Source organism: Gossypium hirsutum, chromosome A07, assembly GCF_007990345.1.
Source record: "Gossypium hirsutum isolate 1008001.06 chromosome A07, Gossypium_hirsutum_v2.1, whole genome shotgun sequence".
NCBI classification, from domain to species: domain Eukaryota; kingdom Viridiplantae; phylum Streptophyta; class Magnoliopsida; order Malvales; family Malvaceae; genus Gossypium; species Gossypium hirsutum.
In genome coordinates this window covers 71922000-71947886 of record NC_053430.1, presented here as the reverse complement: position 1 = coordinate 71947886, position 25887 = coordinate 71922000, and the positions used below count along the sequence as shown (strand labels likewise).

Sequence of the window (25887 nt, the reverse complement as noted above, 5' to 3'; positions counted from 1 at the left end):
GTATGGGGCCGAAGAGTTCTAAGCTACATCGAATGATGATGCTAAAAGGGCCAAGTTCTGGTTAGTGAACACGATATAAGTGTTTGATGAATTGTCTTTGAATCGCAAGGAATGTATAAATGTGCCATTTCACTTCTGAAAGATACGGCGTGCCACTAGTGGAAGACTTTAATATCCGTGGTTCCGAGTGAGCGAGTCACTTGGGATTTCTTCCAAGCTAAGTTTCAGAAGAAATATATCAGTCAAAGATTCATTGATCCGAAATGTAAAGAGTTCCTTGAGCTTAAACAAGGCCGTATGTCTGTCACAGAATACGAATGAAAATTTGTAATATTAAGTCAGTGTGCTCGTGAATGTGAATCTACTAAGGCGATAATGTGTAAGAGATTTGAAGATGGTTTGAACGAGGATACTCGTTTGTTAGTTGGGATTCTAGAAATTAAAGAATTTGTTGTGCTTGTTGAACGAGCTTGTAAAGCTGAAGATGTTGGGAAAGAGAAAAGAAAAGCTGATTTTGAAGCTAGAGAGGTGTGAAAGAGATCATCGGGCAAATCATTTCAGTTTGTATCAAAGAAATTCAGAGATGATAATAGTTGTTCAAAGGCTAATATGGGGCATTCGAATAAAAATTGTTCTAGATCACAGTCAAACTTCAAAGCTCCAGCTACATCCGTTGCTAGTGTTGGAAATGCTAAGTCTGATCGCCCTGAGCACAAGCATTATGGTAAAAGACATCATGGTAATTGTAGACTGTATGATCGGGCTTGTTTCTGATGTGGTTAGTTAGACCATTTTAAATGTGATTGCCTTGAATCTGTCGAGCAGGAAAGTGTGCAAATTTCGAGACCGAGTGGCAATGCTTCTGGTCGTAGACCTCCTAGAAATATGGGAAATGTAAGTGGAAGTTAGAGAGGGACAAAAGATACAGTTATTAGATCTGAGGCTCGTGCACCTTCTAGAGCCTATGCTATCAAAGCTTGTGAGGAAGCTTTATCGCTAGATGTGATTACGGGTACATTTACTCTTTATGATACTTCTGATTGCTTTGATAGATCCTGGATAGACACATTCGTATATATGCATGAACTTAGTGAACAGTAAGACTTTGCCTGTAGAGACTACTAAATTTGTAATTAGAGTTTCAAACCCCCTAGGCAGATCTGTTTTGGTTGATAAAGTCTGCAAGAATTATCTATTAATGTTTCGAGACATTTGTTTTCTGGTTGATCTGATGCTGTTACCTTTTGATGAATTTGATATAATTATGGGTATGGATTGGTTAACTTTGCATGATGCTGTTTTGAACTGCAAATGAAAAACTATTGATTTGAGATGCAAAAATGATGAAATAGTCAAAATTGTATCTAGTGATTTGAATGGATTGTCTGCTGTGATATCTTCGATGAAAGCTTTGAGTATTGTGAGAAAGGGTTGTGAAGCCTATTTTTCTTATGTGATTTATTTGAGAGTGTCAGAAAAGAAAGTTGAATCTGTACTTGTTGTCTATGAGTTTCCTGATGTGCTTCCTAAAGAACTTCTGGGATTACCTCTAGTTAGAGAAGTTGAATTTGGCATTGAATTGGTACCTGGTACTACTCTGATTTCGATAGGTCCGTATAGAATGGCTCTGACCGAACTGAAAGAATTAAAGTCTTAGTTGCAAGAATTAACAGATAGAGGGTTTGCTAGTTCGAGTTTCTCACTTTGGGGTGCTCCGGTTCTATTCGTGAAAGAGAAAGATGGTATAATGAGAATGTGTATAGATTATCGTCAGTTGAACAAAGTGACTATCAAGAATAAGTATCCCATGCCCCAAATTGATGATTTGTTTGATGCAAGTTTTGCAACTTATTCGATTTAGTCCCTAACTTTAAATTAAACTTGTTATGCCAAAAATTTCTTCACGAAATTTTCACACAATTATGCAATCATATCATAAACCTCAAAATAATTATAAAATAATTATTTCTATCTCGAATTTGTGGTCACGAAACCACTATTCCGGTTAGGCCTTAATTCGGGATATTACAGTTTGCCCCTGCAATCCAGAAGTAAATTATGCCATAATAAGTGGGTAAGTGGACATTGAAGTGAGAGAAAAAATGGGTTGAAAAGAGAGAAAAAAGTCCAAGGAAAAGATTTTGGACAACTGGGCCCTATCCTGATTGGGAAGCCCATGAAAAAAAATGCCAAATTTTTTTAAGGCCAAGTCATTCTAGGGTTCCCTCCAAAACCCTTCTTACTTTTCCTTCTTCCCTTTTCACACTACTCACCCTGTACGTTTTTACAAACTACCCAACCCACTACACCCTTTTACGTCTCTCCAATTTCCAATGCTCTTGCATTTACCCACAGTTACACAACATTTCCCTTTTCATCTTTCTTAACCTCCCTTGCATCCTTTCTTAAACTATAAACTTCCTCCCACTAACTTCTCTTGAGTAGTTTCACAAACCATTTTCCCATTTAGACTATAGAAATCTCACAAGGATTCTTCAAGACTAATCAATGGAAAGAGTCAAAACAGCTTCTAAGGGTGTCGAATCTTCTCAGGTAGGTGCCATCTAACTGAAAACTTTCTTCAACAATGCTGTTGCATCTATTTTAGAAATGCAGAACTGGCAAATCTTCTTCTTGCACCCAGACGATGTCTTGGGAAAAGTTGTTCGAGGATTCTATGCACATATAACTTCCCTTAATAACCCCTTCATTTATGTTCAAGGAACATCGATCCTATTTGATGAAGATAGAATCAATGCCCAATTTAGGCTGATAGATATTCAAGACGAGCATACCCCATTCACTATAATCATCAATGCTAAAGGCTTAAATTAGATGTTAAACGACCTGTGTGTTGAAGGAACTTGATGGACTGCTGCCAGCCAAGAATGTCACATAGTCGAGAGGACTTCACTAAAGCCCATTTGTAAGGTCTGGTATCACTTCCTCAAAACTAGGTTAATGGCATCTACCCACAATTCCACAGCGTCTAAGGAACAAATGTTATTGTTGCATTCATTCATCATGGGTAGGAAACTAAACATCAGCAAGGTTATTTTTCATGAGGTGCATCGGTGTGCATAAAAGAATGCAGGCTGACTAAATTTCCCTTCCCTAATCACTTCTCTATGTAGAACGATTAAAGTCCCTTTGAATTCCAATGAGGATGTTACCCCAAACAAGGGAGGAATGTCACGATCTATATGTGCAAAAATCCAAGTAGAAATAATGAAACAACACTGACAAAGTAAGGCACCTACATCTTCTGCAAGGCACTTTGCCTTAGTAGAAGCCTTAGTCTCTTGGAGTTCATTTGAAAAATAAGTGTTGTAGACCTTAGAGTAATTGGAGTAAAGAATGTCACCTTTTGAGATTCAACAATATTAAATTACTGAAGAAATGACAAAGGCTCAAGAACAACAAGCACTCTATTGGTCCTATGTGAAGGATCGAGATATTCCTCTAAAAAGACCCCTACAAAAGAACTTCACTAAGCCAATGCCTAAATTTCTTGATTTTCCCAATGATTTACTACCACTTCTCAAGGCTGGACATGTTGAGAGGAACAATTTGAAGTTTCGTCTGACAAGGTAGAGCTTAGAACTATGAGAGAAAATCCTAAAAAAAGGAAAGCAATCGAGGAGGAATTAAAGAAAATAAAGCCTGTGAATATTGAGGGCGAGGAAGAGCAAAATGAAACCACTCATACACCTGCACCACAGAAGGACAGTACTAAAGCTATCTCACCTCCACTAATAGAAGCCATGTCTGAACAAGACCATGAAATCCATTGAACCATTGACGAGATCATTAAGTCTAACAAGCAAGAGCAAGAACCACCTATTCTATCACTTAATAAAAAGCTAATATACAAGCGTATATCAAGAAAGTCAATTTGCAGGCAGTGAAGTATCATCACCACAAGCAGTTAGTGAGTTTCTTTTACCCTCTATTAAATGAATAAATCACACTGCATGTTGTTAATTTTAAGTCTCATGCATTAAGGATAATGCATCCCTTTGGTTCGGGGGTGTAGCATGCATTTGATATTTTAGTTTAACTTTAGATCATTCTTTATTATATGTTATCCTTATGACATACTTAATTTTCATAGTATTTCATGCATTCTGGTAAGTAATAAAGAATTGTTTGATATAGCATTATTGAGTTGATTGCATGATAGATTTCATGCATTCTGGTAAGTAATAAAGAAATGTTTGTTATATCATTATTGAGTTGATTGCATGATAGCTAATTTAGTGAACTCCAATGATGAAAATAGTCCTTAAATTGCTTTTACTAGATATAAAAAGGAAATGAATTGAATTGACTCTTAAGGTTAGGATTATCTATCATATCTATGACACTAAAATTGTATTCATTCAATCCTTAATGACCATAGGAAATTGTGGACTAAAACTTATAGTTTCTTATAGAAGTCATTGAGCTAAAATGCACAAATGTAGAAAATAAAAGGCTAAATTTAAACTCATTGCTAAGCTAAGTTTTGTAGTAAAGGCTCCAATTTCTATCTCATTGAGTAGCTTAAGAGTTTGGTGTTTTCACCATACTTACTTTTGGGCAAAAAAAGTTTCAGATAAGAGTACCTTAAAGTAATTTTAAGACACTCTACTGTGGAAGATTGCTAAGTAGCTTGGGAGTTTGGTGTTTTCTCCGTCTTCACTTCAAAGTAGAAAGCTGGTTGGAAACATGAGTGAAGAAAATAACTTCAAATCATGACTATGATAAGTATCTTGGGAGTTTGGTGTTTGCTCCATCTTCACTTCCAAGTTGAAACGTATGTGTGGTGAGATGAATTCCCAAAAATAAAGAGTGGAGCAATAAATGGGAGAAGTATTAGCTAAATTCAAGTTGAAAGTGATAATAAGTGAGCTAGACTAGGAATTCCTAAGTTCTTTAAGAATTGACTAAATACAATCAAATGTTCACAAATGCAGTTAAGGAAATTCTGATTTTAAGGAAAGGTTATTGCATTTCTGGATTTGATGAGTTTTTATTGGATAGATTGCACATATTCTTAAGTGCAGGGTATTCTGAATATTGAAAATTGGCAATGTTTAATCAACTTGATAGTGTAAGTACAAGCAATGAAGTGCATTAGAGATGCATTAGTTGTTAGGTTGCATTTCATTACTTAAGGACAAGCAATAATTCAAGTTTAGGGGTGCGATAACTCTTGAAAAGAGTTATAATTCATACTTTTAGACTTAATTAATTTCTTGTACTTAAGTAAAATTAGCTTCATTTTAGGTAATTTCATAATCATTTCTTGTCAATCAAGCAGTCCATCGAAGAACTTGAGATGGTGATTACTTTATTACATCTTTACTTTTATTGCTTGTGGAAAGGTTTTGTTGTCGTTGAATGGCAGGTTTAAGGGAGAAGGATAGTAGAGGATGGAGGTTTGTTGAGGAATTATGAGAGATTGCCATTACAATGCTAGTGAAGAAAATGATAAACACCCAGTCAGTAATGAGAGCTGTCCCCCACATGCACGTGTAATGGAAATATTCACCTCAAAATTAGGGAAAAATAATCATTGCTTAACGACTTTTATGTTAGAGGACAATCCAAGTATAAAAGGCAATAAAAAGGGGAGAGACAAAAGACGACAATTTTTCTGAGCTGGGACAGAGGTCTCATGGTGGCAAGAAAGGCAAGTTGAGCTGGCTGTGAACTTTGGTGAAGACGAGAAACAAGATACCTAGTTGGGGGAATTGAGTTTTGAAACCTAGGCTACTTCCTTTGTCTTTTGTTTCAAATTTTCTATTCTAAACTTATATTTTGGGAGATTGATGCTACGAAAAAAACTTGAATTTGTGTACCCCAGCCATGAGCTAACTTAATACAATTGGGGGTTGATTTGAATGATGTTTTAACTTCGATTAATGTTTATGGATTAATATGGTTCATGTTGCTACTTTACCCAATGATTGTTTTTGTTTAAATGCTTAAGGAAGTGTTGATTAATGCTCAATAAGTCTTAAGGTAGCTTGAGACCGACGTGATTAGGTTACCTGGACCTAATTTGGGTAATATAAGTGAGTGTTGAGTGAAATACTTGTGTAAACTCTAGACATAGAGCCTTACATTATATGATTTAGAGGGTTGAGCTTTAGTAGTAGTTGCTAGTCTCGAGCCGATAGACATATAGTGCCTTAGGGGTGAGTAACCCTAGGTTTTGCTTTCAACAGTGGTAAACCACGTTAGTACCTGGAAACACAAAAATTTACACATTTTTACATACCCTTTCTAACTTAAAATCATACAGTTTCGATAAAATTCTTGACGAAAAATAATTAATTTTTATAAAATAATTAAAGTTCACTTAAAATATGAACATGTTGAATTTTAGTTAATTTTATAATTAATTTTGATGAATTTTGGTTATTTTTGACAGATTTGCACAAAGGGCGAAAAATGGCTTGGTAGACACTACTAGAAGCACAAAACTGAGAAGCAATTTGAAGGATCTAGGCGAACTAAGTTTCAGCCTAAGACGGTCCAAAATTATATGTATTAATTCATAATATAATATATTTTAATTTATATCCAATTTAATTTGGGTTAATAAATTATTATTAATTAATTATGAAAAAATTGTCTAGTTTAACTAAAACGAGTGAATCGAACCGACCAAGAAATGGACAGCCCAAAAACCATCCCATGAGCTAACCCAAATCATCTTATTAGCTGATTATTTAAGCTTTCAAAGAGGCTCTTGAAGGCTTGTTCAAGTTGCATTCAAACCACTCAATAATTGGTGGCTTTGTAGAGATGCCCTAAGCCAAATTTAGCAAAGTTGAAACCATTAACCTTGCCACATGTCTAGCTGGCCAAGGGATGGCTCTTTGGATGCTATTTTTAGCTAATTTTTGTAGCCATCTTCAGCTATGAAAAGCCCCTTGGCTGATCATTCTTCAACACATCTCATTCATTCACATCTTTTCTCTCTTCTCTCCACTTTCTCTCTTCTTTTCTATTCTAAATTCTCTTGCTCTCTTGTCGATTTTTTCCCTTGGAAAAGGGTGTTCATCAGCCGTTTTTGAGCAACATTGAAGTGTTTATAGCAGCTTCGATCGACAAAGATAACGGAGAGCGAAGAACGGAGCAAACTAGTCAAGCCACGAAAAAACACCAGATTTGATTCTTGTTCCCTATCTCTTTAATTTTTGTTGTTGTTATGATGAACATATCTATGAATATTTATGTTGTTGGAATGGTTAATTTAATCAATTTAGCTTGAATTAAATTTTTGTTAGGTTGATTGTATTTTGTTGTCTTAAATTGTTAAGATTGTGTTTACGTTGTTATAGGCCTCAGTAAGATGCTTGATTATGTAAAATCATGACTAAGTTATTCTTGCATTACAATTGTTAGGTAACTAATGAATTAATTATTTAAACAGATTGAAATTGTAATTAATGGACATAGTACTTAATCAGTGCATGTTTGATCATCTAAGGTAGCGAAGGGTTAAATTAACAATGGTATCTGACGATACATTTGCCTTGCATAACGTGCAAGATTATTGTGATTAAACTATTTCAAGATAAGGCTACTTTGTTACCTCACATAGTCTTTTATGTGCTTATTAAATCGAGTTAATTGTTTGAGTTGACATAGAGATATATTTAAGAGATTATTTCGACTTAATAAGTATGTATGTGCAATAACATATTTTCCTATTAAGATTTGTTTAATAGGTTGAATTGACATAGGGATATAGTAAATAAATGGATGGATTTTGGTAAGTGAGTATGTTCATAAGTTAGCAAATTACCGAGTTGCCGTGAATTTTTTCGTAACAATGTAAACATGAGTTTAATAATTCTAAGTTATGAAGTGTAATTAATCTAACACAATTATGTCATCTTGATTAAACTCATATTTTAAAATCGTGCATTTGAGGTTTATTTATTTTGTTTACTTAGTTTAAAATCTTAGTTTTTAATCACCCTCTTAAAACAAAATATTTTTCTTCACCAAAGTGTTTTAAATAGCATTCATAAATAATTATTTTTACAGTCCCTGTCGATACGATAACTCAACATTTACTTGTCACTTCATTACTTGTTGCGATTGTGTACACTTGCACATTTCCATCATTCCAAGTTTTTGGTGCCGTTGTCAGGGATTGTTTTAAAAAGTCATTATTTGTTAATTTGTCAGTTTTGCATTTTGGTTTATTTTTCTATTCAAATTTTTACTTAATTAATTTTCCTATGATTATTTCATGTGTTTATGAGTATTGAACGGATTATCGATTTACTCCCTGTAGACCCTGAGATTGAATGAAATTTTCGACAACGAAGAAGACAAGCAAGTTAGAGAAGGACCAAAGAGATGAACCTTGAAAATCTGAATCAAGGAAATGGAGCAAACCTTACTCAAAATCCTATATTTACTGCTGAGAATAGGGATAGAGCTTTAAGACATTATTCCATGCCAATATTCCATGATCTTAATCAGGGTATTAGGAGACTTAAAATCGAGGCACAACAGTTCAAGCTGAAGCCAGTCATGCTCCAGATGCTTCAAACAGTAGGCCAATTCAGTGGAATGCCTACCAAAGATCCTTACTTGCCCTTAAGACTGTTTATGGAGGTGAGTGATTCTCTCAAATTAGTCAGAGTTCCCGAAGATGCATTGCGATTGAAGCTATTCCCATATTTACCAAGGGACAAAGCTCGAGCCCGGTTGAACTCATTGCCACCAAATTCAATTTTCACATGGCAAGAGTTAGCAGAAAGATTCCTTATGAAGTATTTCCCACCTAGCAAGAATGCTAAGTTGAGGAATGAGATCACTGCCTTCTAACAAATAGACGATGAGTCCTTGTATGAGGCATAGGAAAGATACAAAGAATTATTACGGAAGTGCCGTCATCATGGAATCCCATAATGCATCCAACTGGAGACATTTTATAATGGTCTCAATGCCCAGACTAGGATGGTAATGGACACTTCTGCTAATGGTGCTCTCCTTTCTAAGTCTTCTAATGAGGCTTATGAAATCATTGAGAGGATTGCCAACAATAATTATCAATGGCCAACCAATCGAGCAGCGTCAGGAAGATGAGTTACTGGAATACATAAAGTAGACGTTCTTACTTCACTCGCATCTTAGGTATCATCAATATCCTTAATGTTAAAAATTCTTACTGCTAATGGGTCTAATAGTTTTGTAACACAGCCACCAAATCAATTTGAAAATATAGCCTGTGTCTATTGTGGGGAAGGAAATTTGTTTGAAGAATGTCCATCGAACCCAAAATCCGTGTATTACATGGATAACCAGAACCAAAATCGAGGAAGGCAAGGACTGCAATCCAATTTCTATAACCCATCATGGCGAAGCCACCTGCATTTTTCCTGGAGTAATTAAGGGCCAGGAACTAGTAACAATTATGGTGAACCTAGATCGACCCAGCCACCTAGTTTTTCTCAACAAGCTCAAAAACCAGCCCAAGCTGAACCATCCAATAGCCTAGAGAATCTATTGAGGGCATACACGGTAAAAAATGATTCCACTCTAAGCAATTTGGAGAATCAAGTGGGCCAACTTGCAACTGAACTCAGAAACAGACCACAAGGTGCTTTACCTAATGATAAGGAGAATCTGAGGAATCCAGAGAATGAGCATTGTAAAGCATTGACAATGAGGAGCGGAAAGACATTAGATCCCAACATCGTCGAAGTTCAAAAGGAGCCAGCTGATGCTGAAGACTCAGAGGACATTGAACTGAGTACTGAGATTCCAGTTTCACAAGAACCAGAATCTGTAAAATCTGATAAGGTAACTTTAGAACCAGCTAATTATGATCAACTAACAACTTCGTTAGATGCAGAACTACCACAGAAGGTGAATCGACTAGTTCCAGTAAAGAAACCTCTACCACCCTACCCTTAGAGACTTCAGAAGGAGAAGCAGGAAATTTAATTCAAGAAGTTCCTAGATGTACTCAAGGAACTTCTTGTCAACATCCCATTGGTTGAAGCACTTGAATAAAAGCAAAACTATGTCAAATTCATGAAGGATATCCTATCTTAAAAACGAAGGCTTGGAGAATTTGAGATGGTAGCCCTGACAAAGGAATGTAGTGCATATATTTAAGACAAACTACCCCCAAAGTTGAAGGATCCTAGATGTTTTACCATACCTTGCAACATTGGAGCAACATATTGTGGTAAGGCACTATGTGATTTCGGTGCGAGTATCAATTTGATGCCCATGTCAATATTTAGGAAGTTGGGATAGGTGAAGTTAGACCTACTAAGTTACACTTCAATTAGTAGATCGATCCTTAGCACAGCCAGGAGGAAAAATCGAGGATGTATTGGTACGTGTAGACAAATTTATCTTCCCTGCTAACTTACTGATTCTAGACTTTGAAGCAGAAAACAAAGTGCCAATCATCCTAGCAAGACCATTCTTAGCAACCGACAGGACCCTTATTGATGTCCAAAAGGGCGAGCTTACTATGCGTGTTCAAGATGATCAGGTAACATTTAACATTTTTAAGTCTATGAGATTTCCTAACATAATTGATGATTGTTTTGTAGTGCCCGATTTAGAGGAGTTAATCATGGAAAAGGAACTCAACTACGTTGAGGATCCATTGGAACGAATTTTGACATCAGATCCTCCAAATGATGAAGAGAAGGATGAAGACTTAGCTTTTTTAGAAGCTAATCAAGGGGATTTAATCTACAATCCCACTTTGAATCTTTGGAGTTACAGAAAAGGGATTATGCCCAACCAAAACCGTCAATTGAGGAGCCACCTAAATTAGAACTGAAGGTACTTCCCTCATATTTGAAATATGTTTATTTAGGTAACTCTTCTACTCTGCCTGTGATTGTTTCAGCAAAATTAACCATTGAGCAAGAAGAGAAACTCATCCTGGTGTTGAAACAATTTAAGAAGGCTATTGGATGGACCATAACTGATATTCACGAAATTATTCCATCTGTATGCATGCACAAGATTATCCTGGAAGATGGTGAAAAAGGGATGATTGATGGACAACAAAGACTGAACCCCATCATAAAGGACGTAGTCAAGAAAGAAATCATCAAGTGGTTAGATGCGGGTATAATTTACCCCATCTCAAATAGTTCATGGGTAAGTCCGGTCCAGTGCGTGCCAAAGAAATGAGGTATCACGGTCATTGAAAATGAGAATAATGAGTTGATACCGACTAGAACAGTTACGTGATGAAGAATTTGGACTGATTATTGAGGCGAGGTAGTTAGCCCGGTCGATGCTGCAAGTCACCGAAAGGATGGTGACGCTCCTAATGTGATAACTGGTACGTTCTTTATCCATAATAAACCATATACTACTCTGATTAATGTTGGGTCTATGCATTCATACATTGCATGTACTGTGTTTGTGACACTGGTATCCTATGTGTGAGTATTACCAGTGAGATGGTCGTGATAAGTCCACTAGGATAGACGGTAAGGGTAGATAAGTTATTTAGAGATGTGCCTTTGGAGGTTCAAAGGGTTACCTTTTCGACGGATTTCGTGGAGTTACCTTTTGGTGAATTTAACCTAATCTTGGGTATGGATTGGCTGGTAAAACACCGAACAAGTTTAGATTGTGCTGCTAAGCGTGTGGTACTAAAGACTACTGAGGATAAGGAAGTGGTAGTGATTGGGGAGTGTAGAGATTATCTATCAAATGTGGTTTCTGTACTAAGGGCTGAGAAATTCGTTCGTAAGGGTTGTGAGGCATTTTTAGCCTATATTGGTGTCTCTAATTCTAAAGGCCCTTCTATTGAAAATATCAGAATAGTTAAGGATTTTCTAGATGTTTTCCCTGACGAGCTCCCTGGATTGCCTCCTCACCCTGAGGTTGAATTTGGTATTGAGCTCTTACCTGGAATAGCTCCGGTGTCCGTTGCCCCTTATAGAATGGCACCAAAGGAGATTGTAGAGTTAAAGGCTCAAATTCAAGAGCTACTGGATCAAGGATTCATCTGACTGAGTATGTCTCCATGGGGAACACCGGTGTTATTTGTGAAAAAAAAGGATGGTTCAATGTGCATGTGCATCGACTATCGACAATTGAACAAACTAACTATCAAGAACAAGTACCCTTTGCCGAGGATAGACGATCTATTCGATCAACTGTGAGGAGCCACGGTGTTCTCTAAGATACCACCAACTGAGAGTTAAAGAGGTCGATGTCAACAAGACAATATTTAGGACTCGTTATGGTCACTACAAGTTTCTAGTGATGCCGTTTGAGCTAACGAATGCACCAGTTGCCTTCATGGATCTGATGAACCGAGTGTTCTAGCCCTATCTGGATCGGTTCATAGTGGTATTTACGAATTATATCTTGGTATATTCAAGAACCGAAGATGAACATGATGCACATCTCTGAGTCATTCTGTAGATTCTGAGGGAGAAGCAGTTATACACTAAGTTTAGCAAGCATGAGTTCTACTTGCGAGAAGTGACATTCCTAAGTTACGTAATGTTTGCTGAGGGAATCAGAGTTGATCCTCAAAAAATTGAAGTTGTTCTGGATTGGAAACCACCTAAGACCATATCCAAGATTAGAAGTTTTCTGTGTTTGATAGGGTGTTACAGACATTTTGTTGAAGGGTTTTCTTTGATTGCTGCACCTCTGACTAAGTTACTGCGTAAAGGCATACCGTTTAACTGGATTGATAAGTAGCAGTAGAGTTTTGAGAAACTTAAAAGGGTTCTGACTGAGGCCCCTATTTTGATACAGCCAAAATCTAGGAAGGAATTCACTGTATACAACGAAGCATTACACGTCGGTTTGGGATGTGCATTGATGCAAGAGGGTAAGGTTGTAGCATACGTATCTCGCCAACTTAAGACCCATGAGGCAGATTACCCTACTCACGAATTGGAATTGGCCATGGTGGTTTTTGCACTAAAGATTTGGAGGCATTATTTATACGGTGAGAAGTGTATTATTTACACGGATCATAAGAGCCTCAAGTACCTTCTTACTTAGAAGAAGTTAAATCTTAGGCAGCGAAGATGGATCGAACTGCTTAAAGATTATGATTACTCAATTGAATACCACCCTGGTAAGGTGAATGTGGTAGCCGACGCACTGAGCCGTAGGGCTATGTCTGATCTAAGGGCGATGTTTGCATGCCTAAGTTTGTTTCATGATGGTGGCTTGTTGGTTGAGCTTCAAGTTAGACCGACATGGACTGAATAGATTAAGGATAAACAGTTGTTGGATGTGTCACTAGTTCCACGTTTCCAACAGATTGAGAATAGGGAAACTTCTAATTTTGAGCTGAATAGTGAAGGGGTATTATGTTTCCGTGGGAGAGTTTGTGTTCCGAGGGATTCGGATATGAGTCAGTTTATACTTAAGAAGCGTATAATAGTCCTTACGCTATGCATCCTGGCAAAAGTAAGATGTACCGAGACCTTTGTGAACTATATTGGTGGCAAGGACTTAAGCGCGAGGTTACAGATTTAGTAAGTTAGTGTCTGACGTGCCAACAAGTAAAGGATGAGCATCAGCTGCCTTTTGGGTTGTTGCAGTCGGTAAAGATTCCTCTCTGGAAATCGCAAAGAGTGACCATGGACTTTTTTAGTAGACTGCCCTTAATGCCTACTAAGAAATATTTGGTATAAGTTATAGTAGATCAGTTGACCAAGTCTGATCATTTCATACCAGTCCTTACTGATTACTCATTGTAAAAACTGACTAAATTATATGTGGCTGAGATTGTAAGACCGCATAGGGTGTCAGTTTCCATAATATCTAATCGAGATCCTTATTTCACGTCTCAGTTTTGGAAGAAGTTACATAAGGAACTAGGTACAAGGTTGGACATCAGTACTGCGTTTTACCCTCAGAAAGATGGTCAGTCAGAAAGGGTGATTCAAAACTAGAGGACATGTTAAGGAGTTGTGTAATAGACTTCCAAGGCAGTTAGGCAGATTACTTGCCACTAGTAGAGTTCGCGTATAACAATACCTACCAGTCCAGCATTCAGATGGCATCGTACGAGACACTTTATGGTCGTAGGTGTCGTACTCCTACGTGTTGGACTGAGTTGGGCAAGCGGCGAGTTCCAGGGCCAGAGTTAGTATCTGATACCGATGATAAGGTAAAATTGATTCGAGACCAGTTGAAAGAAGCATCTGATAGGCAAAAGGCTTATACGAATCTTAAACGCCGAGAGATTGAGTTTTCCGTTGGGGACTTCGTGTTTCTTAAGGTCTCCCCATGGAAGAAGATACTGAAATTTGGGCGGAAGGGCAAGCTGAGCCCTAGGTTAATTGGGCCTTACCGCATACTGAAGCATGTTGGACTGGGGGCTTATCAGCTTTAGTTGCCTCCAGAGTTGGACCGGATCCATGATGTATTCCACGTCTCCATGTTGAGGCATTACCGCTCTGATCCCACGCATAGAGTGCCAATTGAGGAAATGGAGGTTAGGCTTGAGCTGACCTTTGAGGAGGAATCGGTGTAAATACTGAATCATGATGTTAAGGAACTGAGGAAGAAATCTATTCCACTAGTTAAAGTGCTTTGGCGTAATCATAGCTCAGAGGAAGCCACGTGGGAACCAGAGGAGGCTACGCGATAACAATACCCTCATCTATTCTGATCAAGTAAATTTCGAGGACAAAATTTCTTTAAGGGGGTAGAGTTGTAACGCCCCAAAAATTTAGGATCTTTAATTTTGAATTATCTGACACGAATTACATGTTTGATTTGTTGGCTAAGTGATTTGAGTGGGTTGGGAGTGTCTGAGAAGCCTGGGTTCAAGTCATGGATTTTGCAAAATTTTTAGTGTTGCTATTAAATGAATCTGGACACTGTCATATAGGCCTTATAAATAATAGTGCTGGTTTTATGACACAAAGAGAGCGTGTGGTCTAGTGGCAAGGTGGCGTGTTGCTTCTATTGGGGGACTTGAGTTCGAGTCCTGGGTTACGCAATGGAGTAATTATTTTGTTGTGTGAGCTAGGTAGGTAGTGGAGTTGGACTAAGACTCTGAGGTTGAATTGGTCATGAGAGTTTGTATAGAGTCTGAATGGGATGTTGGAGTGTATTGTGGAGAGAATCAGGGAGAGATATTAGGAAAAGATCTAGGATTTTGAGGGTGTGAATGTGGTAGTGCCGAATTGGGTTTCTAGCTACTCAAAATTTCGACTGTAACTTCTTTTGGAGGTGTATTCCTTGTTTCGGTTTCTCTTTTGGACACTTTCCTTTTGCATTTTTCTCTCTGGCCAAATATTATTGGTTCGTAACAACGTAAATCACACTTTGATCAATTGCTGGTAAGCTGAGTGCTTCTTTGTACCTTTCGGGTTTGTGGTTTATGTTCTCAGGTAACCATGTCTCATTCCCTCAATCTCTTTATTTTGGTAGGCTGAATACACCTTTTCTCTCCTTCACTATTCTGTCCTTCGGTTTTCCCTCCTAGCTGGACCTTTCTTTTCTCTCTTATCTGTGTTTCATTTCCTTCTTCCCTCTTTGTTCCCTTTTTGTTGGTGAACCGATTGCTCATTGCCTCTTCTCTTCCTCATATTTTCATCTTGTTGTGGCATGACGACTGTGGTAGGTACATTCAACTCTTGCTTGTTGTTCATTAATCTTTTCATGTTACCTCTGCATAAAGTCGAATGCTCCTCCCTTCTCTTATTCTCTTATGGCGATTCTTGTCCTCTTCTTTTAGGTGTGCTATTCTTTTGAGTCACAGATTTCCTCGAGAAGTGAATGCGTTTTTGGGTGATATGTAGTTGACGAAATCGTTTTCATTTCACTCGACTTAGCGTAAGTATGTGGGCTAACAGGTTGGGGTGTTGGCCGAAGTCCCTATCTTTGGTTTTGAGTTTTATGTAGGCAATAGGTATTGATTCAAGTCTTTGGTTTATGCGATTGTTGTTAATGGGTTCCCTGGATAATGCAACGTTTCGGCAAAAGAGAGTGTGGCCAACTTGCGATTAACATTATTGACGGGTTAAACTGCATTCGTGGATCAAGGCAAGTGTTGATGTTGTTCTTTTTAGGATTAAGTATTAGTTTGTGGGTGTTTACTCTAGTGACAAATGTTTAACCAAATGTCTTGATTAATGTAGGTTGGTGTTCGAAGGCTTTTTGCAAGTATTCGCAACCAGGTGTGTAATCACACGTCCTTTCAACTACAAATCGGTAAAAGCCAAAAAGTCAAAAATACGGCGTTTGCGGCCTCTTAAGCGTGCGAATGCTCGTGTGGTAAACCAAACCCATGAATCATGGGCATAAGACTGTAGAGGCCACCATGGGCGTCCTCATGGGCTTAGGCTGTTTTGGGCCATGTTGTGCCGAAATAGGTCGTGTGGGCCTAATGGGCTTGTGGGATTCACACGGATAAATTTAGCAATATATGTTAATTACTAGACTGGGCTATGTAGTTCGCATCGCCGTGGTAACTTTTGGGCTTGATGGGCCACACGGGCATATAGGCCTACTTGGGCCGTAAAATGGGCCTTGGGCCGATTTACATTGTTAGGACTGTTGAGGTTACACGTGTCACTCGAGGCGACTATAGACCTTCTGATGGGTCGATAAGAATACCGAGACCCCAAGGCAGGTAAAAAGACCAAAATACCCCTATAGGGTAAAATAACTATTTTATCCCTTGAGGGTGAAAGGCTGATTTGTGCTATGATTTGACTTTCCCCTCTGAGCATGACATTCTGCATTAACGAATGAGATTATGACATAACATACTGCATGCAGTTGGAGTATTGTTTATGGAGGAAGTATATTGTACTGTTGGCTTTTAGCCTTTATACTGATTACTGGCAGCTTTGTTGCAATACCGCTACTGGTAGCTTTGCTGCGATATGATATTAGTGTGTCTGGCTGGGCGGGTCGAATTTGTCCCCACATGGTGTGATTGGTGGTATGGAGTGGTGTATCTGGCTGGACTGGGGGGTTTCACTATTGCATTACTACATTGATACTGTTACTGTAATGGGCTTAGGCCCGGACTGTTACTGCGTACTGTATTCTGACTGTTGGATAGGGGATTACACACTGAGTTTCTTGTAAACTCACCCTTCTTTTTAACTGTGCAGGTAATCCCCAGCTTTAGAGGATTTGGTGCTGTGAGGGACTCTGAGGTGGCCACATGACCGTAATTATTCTATGCATGATTTTACTTTTATCTGAATTTTCGTTTTAGGTTTTTAATTCTGTAATAAGGCCTTTTATGGATTTAAATTTTAATTGGGCATTTGCTTGCTTACTTTAAACTGCTAGTCTAGGGGAAGACTAGTTTTCAAGGTATCAATTATTTGCAAAGACACACGATTTAACCTTTATAGTTTTTAAAAGCTTCCGCATTTAAATCAGTGTAATAAAATAATGACAATTTAATATGACTAATGTTTTGACTAGCTAATCGGTTAATAACAAGGAATTTAACATACTTATCAAACCATGATAGGATTTTAACTATTCAAAACCAACAAAGTTCATATTTTCAGAAAGTATTGCAATGTGACACACTAGATTCAGCCATAACGTTTGGGCCGGGTTTGGGGTGTTACAAAACGTCCCTCAATTGGACCCTTGAGACCCAATACGAGTATTAGAGTCAAGTCAGGACTTAGCCGGGGACACTAAGAATTTTGTACGACATTTCAAAAAATTTCCAAGGTGCAGGGCTCACATGCCCGTGTGAACTTGGGGCATGCTCGTGCTATAGGCCGTGTTCGACCCCCAGTCACTCTCTAACTTGTGCACACGGCCATGCCACACGCCTGTGTGCTAGGCCGTGTGGTTAATTAATTTAATTCAAAATTAGGTGTAGGTTTTACATGGCCAAGACACACGCTTGTGTTCTAGGCCATGTAGCACACACGGCTGAGACACACGTCTGTGTCTCTGCCTATGTGCTCAATTTTTTGAGCAACCTGTTTCTTAAAATTAAGGTGCTGGGGACACACGACCTAACCACATGCCCAGTTACCAGACTATGTGTCAGAGATGGTTTAAACACACGCCCATGTGTTTGCCCGTGTGGACAAAATGAAGCCATTTCTAGCTTCATTTCTCACGGACCTGCACTTGAAACACACATCCAATACCAACCATCCCAAGCATTCAAATTAAACAACTTCAACATTCACCTTGGCATACCATTACATGCATATGTGTTTATAAACTTAACTTGGATTAACTTAGGCATTAACATTATTTGATCACATATACTTAGCATATCACATATGAATATATCATAATAACCTACTTAACCATACCAAAATAAGCCATTACTAGCCATTCCAATGGCTAGGTTACAAAACATCATTTCCATGCCACTAATGGCCAAGTTATCCTATACATGCCATTATACCAATATGATTTTACTATGTATACCCAAAATAAGCTAGTCGATAATGTGATGATGCTTCAATGATCTTCCAACCTTCGCGAGCTTTTGAGCACTTTAAAACAGGGAAATAAAAAGGAGTAAGCATTACATGCTTAGTAAGTTCGTATAACGGAAACTAAACTTACCAATCCCGTTATTTAAATCTAATCATACAATATCATGTTTTCCATCCATTAGCAATATTGCCTAAACATATGCATTCAATCAAACATGTTAGTCACCAAAAATCCTTATAACAATCAAGTAAACGTAAATGTGCTCACCATTCAACATTTCTTTTCAAGTCATTATCTTTTCATCTCATAATTCTCATACCATGTCAAGAGTTTTATGTTCGTTGAATCATTGAAATTCTGATGGATGCTCAAGTAGTACATTCGAGGCGTACAATTCAATAATCCGTCAATTTCTTATTCAAGGGTACCAATCAGGGCACTTAATAAAGGAACACACTCTCGAGCCACATATCATATAATAGGATTACCAGTCTAGGCAAGATCCTTTATATAACATATACTTAAAAGAGTTCAACTAGGATTACCAGTTTAGGCTAAACCCTAACCCTAACGTATACTCGAGAGGTATTATATCTGAATTACCTGTCCAGGCTAAATCTTTTCTATAACAAGGTCAATAGAATTACTCGTCTGAGCTAAATCCTATCCGCAACAAATGCAGGACCTTATTCATTTCTGGAAAGCGCGTATATTTATCGGAATTCAGTATTCAATCGGGACTTAACCCTTTTTCACCAAATCAAGCATGTATTAATTTTCTAATTATAGCATCGAAGTAATGTACATCAATATAAATCACATTCCATACAACACAACATTCAATTAAACATATTTACATGCCCGATTAAGTTACACGAACTTGCCTCGACAATTATTCGCGTATAAAATGTACCGATCTGAAATATTTTCTTTTCCTCGGTCTAACCTCAAACTTGTTTTGTCCAGATCTATATAAATAGCTTTAATCATCAATTTCACACATTTCATATTTATTTGGACTTAATTTACGTCCTAGGAAAAATTACCATTTGCCCCTAACTTTTCCATAAATTCCAATTTTGTCCCTAGACTCGAAAAATGCAACTTGTGCAATTTACTCCCTATTCCAAGTCTAACCAAAATCCCATTACAAAATTTACAGCACATGTATTCATAAATATTTAGAATTTTTCTTCAATTTCATAAATTTACATTTTAGTCCCTAAATCATGTTTTCATCAAAAACACTTTGTAAAAGTTGTTTATCTATCAACAACCTTTCATTTTCTACCATAAATTTCTAATTTTCAACATACACATCCATGACCCATTTTCCATACTTTGATAACTATTAAAATTAATCCCTCAGATAGATAGTTTAAGCTATCACGGTTTCAAAAATATCAAAATTAATAAAAATGGGACAAGGGAACTTACCCAATTAGGCCATGAAAGTTTCTTTTCTCTCTCCTAAGGTTTCCATGTATTTTATGTAGAAAAAGATGAGAAAATAAGATGATATTTTCTTTTCATCTTTTAATTAATTAATTATTTTTTAAATTCCAATTTAGTCCTTTCCCTTTTTTTAAATTTCAATGGATGAGTCACCAAAAACCTACATACTTTTCTTTAATGGTCTAATTACCATATAATGACCTCTAGTTTTGAATTCCATAGCTATTTAATCCTTATAACTACTAGAATTCAACTTTCTCTTTTATGTGATTTAGTCTTTCTCGTAATTAAACACTTAATCGACAAAATTTTAGTATAAAAATTTTCACACGACATGTCATCATAATATGGACCATCTAATAAAATAAAATAAATTTTTTTTTGGTAAGATTTGTGGTCCCGAAACCGCTGTTCCGATTTCACTGAAAAATGGGCTGTTACAAAATATCCCAATGTTGATTTTTGGGCCACCATATGCTTATGCCAAAATTTGGGTTGACTCCCCCTTGTTGGACGGTTTCATGATCCAAAAATTAATCAGACATGTCCACTTTGTAACACACTTCAACTGGGTCAAATTAGCATCCTTATGAACCAATTTTGCATGGCATTAACGTCTAAGTAAGGTGGATGTGTCCATGTCCATGCATCCTTTTGGTAATCTCATCTTCCAAGGACATATTGCATAATAAAAGTCACATATTAATAATTAACATGAAAATAATATAATTTACGCACAAAAATCATGTAATAAAGCATAATTTCGCATACTTCATTAATTTATGTCTCATATTAACAGTTAAGCAAAACCCACTTAATTTATTAACAATAACTCAAGATTAATATAATTATTAAATCAAAAAGTGGTAAAAAATATATAGAAAAATCCTATATAATTTCAAGCTTACATCTACCCAATCTATGACAACTCTTGGGTATGTCCAATCCAATGTGCGCCAAAGAAGAGAGGTGTCACCGTGGTCAATAACAAAAATAATGATCTTATACCTACATGGATTACCGCAAGCTCAACAAAGTCATAAGGAATGACAATTTTCCACTACCCTTTTTTCGCCAAATGTTAGATCGATTAGCTGGAAAGGATTACTTTTTTTTAGATGGATACTCTAGGTACAATCAGATTGCAGTTTCCCTTGAGGATTCAAAAAAAAATACATTCACCTCTCCATATGGTACATTTGCCTTCAGAAGAATGCCTTTGGTCTGTGTAATGCACCAACAACACTCCAACAATGCATGATTTCCATATTCACAGATATAGTTGAGAATTTCCTCAAAGTGTTTATCTAACACCCGAACCCGTATCCGTCGCCGAAATGGGTTACAAGATATTAATAGAAGAGACATAGCTTTTAGACAATCACAAACATACTCAAACACGTAATTCAAATTCAAATCATTAATAAACTTAAATAATCAATTTAAGCTTTTTAAGAAACAATTTCTAACATATTAATCAACTTGTATCTAAAATTAAATTGTAAACAAATAATGTCGACTATAACCTTTTTGACACAAAACATATGAGTATATCAAAATCCTTATAAAATAATTTGTATCAATTATTATAAGCAAGAAATATCAAAGAGCACAAAAACCAAATTAGCATGCAAACCATTAACATCTTATGATACTAAAATCATTATTCATTTGGTCACTTTTATAAGCATTAGCCAAATATGATCATGCCTAATACGTGTGTTTCATTCAATGACCATTTCTTTACTAAACAAATTTCAATTGTTCAATTAGAAAATATCACCTGACAAATAATAATCAAATTTCCACACTAATTGTTGAATACCAACATTCATGATATATATATTTATAACATTGCACATAACTTGACCAAATCAACTTTCAAATGTATAATTCATTGACACAAGTTAACCAAATATTTATCAAAATCTATTTCATTTCAATAGGCAAACCGAATCACCAATCTATATGCAAGTGTTAACTACAATAAGTGATACACCTTTCCAAACATATCAAATCATATACATTTATAAGTCCAATTCACATCTCAAATATCAAATATATATATATATATAAACATCACTCAAGACAAACAATATTTATACCACATCTCATAATCAAATTCAAAAGCCATTCATCTTTCACCAACCACTAAAAGCAATAATCACATATAACAATACACATATATATATCATAACCGAATATGCCAAACAGATCCAAAATTTTAACCACATCATTTAATCAAACCATAAATCCATATTTAACAAATGAACAAGCCATTTTCACATGGATTTTAAACATATATACATATCAAAATCATATATGTCCATAAGATAATATAAGCATATACATGCCATAAGATCGAATTTAAAACCTTTAAAAGTACCGAGAATAAACGATAGTGCGATTGACTTACTGACAGTCCCTGAGCATGTAACTATTTCCAAAAATTTATAAAACAAAGACAAATATATACAACAAAGTAATCTAACTTAGCTTAGTAAGCCTTAAGCAAATAAACAATTCAAAAGCATTATGAAATCAATTTAACTAAATTAATACATAATTCTTAATTCCATTTAGTATCAAACTTGCAATTTCATAAAAATTATATACTTTCATATATAACCTTATCTTGACCAAATATAAAGACATATATCCATCATAAAAAATTATTTAATTCAAAGCCACAATATCATTACATAACCTATTATATATATAAATAAAATTTCAATATCACATACTTATTCATTAAATCACATATAGCTTCTTATATACACAAACATCACCATTAGCGTCCTTATAACTTATATCACATATCAATAACCAACTTACCTTACTTTCAAGTAGGCAAATAATTTTTACGTACTGTTCACTTTAACCTAATTTCACATTCATACGTAATTTATCATTTCCAGTTGACCCATTCGATTTGAATAAGATACTTGGATAATCACATATGTCATACAATGCCAATGTCCCACACCTGGCCTTACATGCTATCTCATATCGATGCCACTGTCCCAGACAGGGTCTTGCTCGAATCTAATACGATGTCAATGTCCCAGACATGGTCTTACATGTAACCACACATATCGATGCCAACGTCCCAGACATGGTCTTACACGAAAACGCATATATCGATGCCAATGTCCCAGATGTGGTCTTACTCGAAAATACATATCAAAATCCTATGGTTCAAATGAGCTTTCCGATATATGTGTGTGAGTAAGTCCATGGCATCGATTTGTAATTCTGATATGTGTTTACGAGTAAGACCCTGTCTGGGATAGTGGCATCGATATGTGGCTACATGTATGACCACGTCTGGGACGTTGGCATTGTACGATTTATGTGATTATCCGAGTGCCCTATCAATTTTGAATGGTTCATCGAGAAAAGGTAAATTGTGTGCGAGTATGAAATATGAGTTAACGTCCAAGTACGAATTAGTCTGTTGACTATTAATGATAAGGTAAGTTTGTACTTGATATTAGTTTTGTTCATGTATAATCGATGATAATGAATTTAAGTGAGGTATATATGTGTATTCGGTTTTGTAGTTATATAAGTTGAGTATCATGAAATGATTCGTAATTATGTGCAAGTGTGTGATTAAGGGTGATTGGCCTTGATGGTGATATACATATAAATGTGTGATATTATGTTATTATTTTTGAACTAATGAATAAAAAGTTTATACAGGCATGATTATGTTATAACTAGTTGTGTTGGAAAGTTGACTGTTAATATGCTTAATTGTTCAGGTGAGTATTCGGCCAAGTAAGGAATGTAATTACTTTGTGATATTTTGACTCTTGAACTTGTATATAAAGGAATATGTGTATTCGATAGGGTAAAAAACAAGTGGTTAGAAAGTTGTGTGATAAATAGACAATTTGGTTATTTGACTATTCGACCAAGATGATGTTCATGTACAAATGTATATATATAGATATATTTTCAAGTTATAAGTTGAACTGGTGTTGTATAGTTACTATAAATATTTGTTAGCCTAATTAAGTTAAATACTTTGTTAGGTCTACTATTTGCTTATGACTTACTAAGTTATAATAGCTTACTGTGTGCATATTTTGTTTGTTTTATAGATTTTGGAAATCAAGTTACAAGCTCGGGGATCGTCTGTGAAGTTCATCACACTATCTTCTATTTTGGGTACCTTTATAAGTTAAATTCGAATTATGCATGTATAAAGCCATGCGAAATTGGCTAATTCATATGTTTGAATTTAAATATGCTGGGCATGGTCTATGTTAATTATGGTTATAAGTTACATGTTGTTTATGCTTATCATATGAGGTAAATGTTGGATGTTTGGACAAGGAGCAGTGGTTTTAAAAGGTTTGTGGTTGTTTCGACTATGATAATTCATAGGTGAAACATGCTCATGAACTTAGGAAAAAAATGTTTTTTTTATTTAATAGGGTAATACTTATGGCTTGGTATTTTATTTTATTTTTTTGGATTCAAGATTGGATTTTGAAAAGGGTTAAAGCTCATAATGATTTATTATTTATTTTGTAAAATGTAAATGTACGAATGGTGTGTGGATAATTGTTTTCATGATTGGATAGTTGATCAACTTGAATGAGGTGTTTTGTTCAATTGTATTTCGGCATGTATGTTCATGAAAATTTAGAAATAGACTACATATGATTTAATTAGTAGGAATTCTAATATATATGAGATGGGCATATAATATGTTGGATTTAATTAAAGTCATGCATGTGTACTTGCATTTAAGTATGATTGCAGTAATGTTGATGTGATACGCATGAATTTAGGAATGTATATTACCATATCAACCATATAGAAATATGTACGTTTAAATATTCATAAGTGTGATTATTTATGTAAATTTACTGGTCATATATATATAAGTTCGCAATTTGTATAAATCATTTATATTAGTCGAATGGACTAGAAAATGAAGTGAGTTTATTTATAACCGAAAGTTAATATTATTTGGTAATGATGTTTGATATATATATATTAGAGATTCGTATAAATTATTATTTTACTAGTACCGCATATATGAAATTGTTGTTGTGATATGTATGCTATTAACATATGTGAACGATATACCCAAATATATCGATGATATGAAATGTTCAAATTAAGAGTTGTAATAGCTTTTGATTTAAATCTTTGTCAATTTTTGAGAAATAGTCATGCGATTATATAAATATTTTATTTAATTGTTCGGAATTGCGTTTCATTTTGTAACGCCTTATGATCCTGTTCCGGCGATGGATACGGATTAAAGGTGTTACACAAAACCTCATAAGGTGCCATTTTGATACTTGACTGAAAACTATTATTATACACAAATTCAATCAAAGGTAGGTATCGTTCCCACATACCAATGCAACATCTTAACATATCCTCACGTACCTGAATGATTTGTTCTGACTAACTGTTTGTTGGCGGAAGGAAAGTAGTGCTGAAATGTAATTTTGTTCCTAGTGCATCTTGTAGTTTCTTCAAAAACCGCGATGTAAAGCTCGGATCTCTATCAGAAACAATAGATAAAGGCACACCATGTAACCTTACAATCTGAGAAACATACAATTCAGCCAGCTTATCAAGTGAGTAATCTGTATGAAACGGAACAAAGTGAGCAGATTTAGTCAATCTATTTACAATAACCTAGATTGTATCTTTCTTGCTCGATGTCAATGGTAAATCAGGTACAAAACCCATCGTGACATTGTTCCATTTCCATTCAGGTATCATAATCGGTTGAAGTAATCCAGAAGGTACCTGATGCTCAGCTTTTACTTGCTAACAAACTAAACATTTCAAAACATAGTCAGAAATGTCTCGTTTCATACTATGCCACCAGTAAAGCTGTTTAAGATCATTATACATCTTCGTACTACCCGGGTGAATAGATAGCCGACTGTTATGAGCTTCGTTCAAAATCATCTAAATCAACTCTATATTTCTCGGAACATATATTTGATTTTTGAGCCGCAAACATCC

General features: G+C 35.9%; 1 non-coding gene across 1 annotated transcript; it reads right to left on the bottom strand.

The window, feature by feature from the left end:
- Positions 1-8811: 8811 nt before the first annotated feature.
- LOC121204173 (small nucleolar RNA R71) lies at positions 8812-8918 on the bottom strand. Its single transcript, XR_005899102.1, has one exon. It is a non-coding gene; the product is annotated as a small nucleolar RNA R71 (small nucleolar RNA).
- Positions 8919-25887: the final 16969 nt, after the last annotated feature.